This window comes from Bidens hawaiensis, unplaced genomic scaffold, assembly GCF_021521415.1.
Source record: "Bidens hawaiensis isolate Kalapana, Puna unplaced genomic scaffold, B.hawaiensis_p1.1 tig00039698_1, whole genome shotgun sequence".
Classification (NCBI taxonomy): Eukaryota; Viridiplantae; Streptophyta; class Magnoliopsida; order Asterales; family Asteraceae; genus Bidens; species Bidens hawaiensis.
In genome coordinates this window covers 108,408-111,891 of record NW_027505625.1, presented here as the reverse complement: position 1 = coordinate 111,891, position 3,484 = coordinate 108,408, and positions in this window count along the sequence as shown.

Below are 3,484 nucleotides of genomic sequence, written 5' to 3'. Positions count from 1 at the left end.
AAAATTTTGATACCAATTTTGAAATTTTGAGAAATGCATCAAGTTTCCTTTACTGTGAGTGAGTATGCACGAGTCCATCTGTCGGCTTACATACATTGTATCCCTTGGGGTCCGTTTCTTATTGGTATTAAGACGCACGCAAGGGAGGAATAATTGTATGACTAACAGCAGATTTTGATCAAGTCAGTAATTTAAATTATACGAAGTACAGAGGTGATCAAGTTTAATGACTTTGGGTTTGCTCTAAAAAGCGAGTGAAATATTCATGCTTATGAATACCCAGATGATTAACCCGCAAAAAGACTCACAGTGTCCAGAATCCTAACGCTTGTTATTTGCTTTATTTTATTTTTGGGTGATCAACAAATATAAGGCTTGAGTATGACTGGTTATTACATTTCTGCCATTCTCACCGAGACTTTTGCTAGAGACTAACACCTGTTTCAATTTGGCGTTTCTTTATGTTTATATCACATACTTTACTCTACTGGGTTGTTTTAAGACTTACCAATGCACCAATGCAATTAAGCACACAGTCTTTTAAGCTTACTTTTTGCTGGACTTGGGGTCAAATAATCAATGTACTATCATTTTCTCTTTTTGCTTCAAAAACTCAAAATTTTGAGGAGCATAAAAAAGATTTTAAAAATTGCCCCAGTTAATTTAAGTTCACAAATTAATGGCTATCCTATTCATCTACAAGTAGAGAACAGGACCAAGACATGCAAGCATGCCTTACAAACTTAAATAACCGACATAATTTTCTGCGAGAAAATAATCTAAAAATGCCTGCAAAAATCTTTTTGGTTTTTCTCTATACAAACTTTAAAAACACAATATTTTTGTCTTTTTCAATTTTCTTATAAACAAAATAAACTTCACAATCTTTTTGGATTTTCGGATTTTTCTGTACAAACATAAATCACATTCTTTTTGGTTTTTCAAAATTTTAAAATGTTTTTGATTTTTCTAAATATTTAAAAGAAAAACATTAAAGAACAGAAATCACAATATTTTTGAATTTTGAAAATTTTTAATGGTTTTGGATTTTATCTATTCAAACGAAAAACACACTCTTTTTGTGTTTTTTAGATTTTCACCCCCCTAAAACCAAAATAAATTTTAAAAGATAAATATGACAGAAAATAAAGATAGTCATCATTGTTTAAGGATATCAGCGAGGGTCTTCAATCCGTTTAAATCAATCAAAAATTTAAAACGCGTTTTGTCAAAAGCTTTAGTAAACAGATCGGCTTTCTGAAAATCAGTATGTACTTTCTCAAGGTCAATCAACTTCTTCTCAAAGCAATCCCGTATAAAATGATATCGAATTTCGATATGTTTCGTTTTAGAATGTTGTACGGGATTCTTGGTGATACTAATAGCAGCAGAATTATCAATTAAAATGGGAGTAGTAAGAAACTTCAAACAGTAGTCGCGAATATGTTGTTGTATCCACAAAACCTGGGAACAGCAACTCGAGGCTGCAACATACTCAGCTTCGGCGGTTGAAGTAGAGACCGTTGTCTGCTTCTTACACTGCCAGGAAACAAGTCGGTTTCCTAAAAATTGACATCCCGCTGTAGTAGATTTGAAATTGATCTTGCATCCTCCATAATCTGAGTCTGAGTAGGCAGTAAGATCAAAAGTATCATCCTTGGGGTACCACAACCCGATGTCAGGATTTCCCCGTAGATATTGCAAAATACGCTTGATCCCTGCCAGGTGAGTCACTCGGGGACTAGCTTGGTACCTAGCACACAAACAAACAGCAAACATTATGTCGGGTCGAGAAGCAGTTAAATACATTAGAGAACCAATCATAGCACGATAAAGGGTAGGATCAACGGAATCCTCCAATTCATCCGGTGATAAATTGTGCCCTACTGGAAGAGGAGTAGAAGGGATTTTTCCGGCAGAAATCTTGAATCGGCTCAAGACATTGTTCACATACTTAGTCTGGTGAATAAAAATTACGTGAGCAGACTGGTGAACCTGCAATCCTAAAAAGAAATTCATCTCTCCCATCGAGCTCATCTAGAACTTTGTCTGCATTGACTTCTCGACTCCTTACACAATGTGTCATTTGTAGACCCAAAAATAATATCGTCGACATAAATCTGAACTAGGAGAAGATCGTCACCAACAGTCATATGAAATAAAGTGCAGTCGACAGTCTCTCGTTTGAAGCCATTATCAGTCATATGGTCGGCGAGCGTGCCATACCAAGCTCTCGGGGCTTGATGAAGACCATATAATGCCTTGTTTAATCGGTAAACACGTTCCGGATACTCAGGATCTTCAAAACCAGGTGGTTGTTGGACAAACACTTCTTCGTGTAGTTCACCATTGAGAAAAGCACTCTTAACATCCATTTGATAGACCTTGATATTCTTATAAGCTGCATATGCCAGGAAGATTCGAATCGACTCTAATCTTTCAACTGGAGCATATACCTCTGTGTAATCAATACCCTCTTGCTGATGAAAACCTTGCACCACTAATCATGCCTTGTTTCTCACAATTACCCCACGATCATCCTTCTTACACTTAAATACCCACTTAGTCGGAATGGCTTTCTTGACTCTAGCAGGTTTATCAATAAGATCCCAAACACCCAAACGTGCAAATTGCTGTAATTCTTCTTGCATAGCTTCTACCCAAGAAGGATCTTCAAGTGCCTTACGAGCTGTCGTTGGCTCAACTTGAGATACAAAGCAAGAGAATTTAGCAAGATTTACAATTCCCGAAGAATGTAAGTTAGTGTAAGCACACAATATGTTATTACACTTGACGAAGCAACTTGATGACGTGTACGAACGCCCACATCAAGTTCTCCAATGATGTTTTCCTGTGGATGATATCCATGAATCCGAAGAGTGGGATTCTCAGGAACAACAACATTATCAAATAAGTTAGTGTAATGGTCACCTAACTAGGGAGATGAAACATTATCACTGTCAAGGTCAATAACTTGATCTACAGCTTGATCATCATCAGAAGAAGTAGAAACATTATCAATAGCAACTGGAGAAACAACTTGAGGTTCTTCAGTTGGAGCATCTGGTTGAGCTTCAACATCATTAGAACTTGAAAATCTTGAAATGGTCAAATGATCTTCAAAGTATGCTCGAACCAGATCTTCGTCAATATGTTCAGTCGAAGGAGTAAATGAATTAAATAAACTATCGTAGTCAAACATCCTGTCTGGACCTTTTCCTTGTGAAGGAGTAGTGTACTTCTGACAATCCACATGGTACCATTCTTCAACACAACCAGATGTGAAATTAAAAACCCTTTTCTTTGGAGATGCATATCCCAAGAAATACCCTTCGATAGCTTTTTCTTCAAATTTACCCGAATCCTTCTTCAACATTGTACACGGACACCCAAATGGTTCCAGGTACTTTAAATTAGGTTTTCTATTATTTAAGAGCTCGTAGCTTGTCTTCTTGAGTCGTTTAATAGTTAAAACTCGATTAAG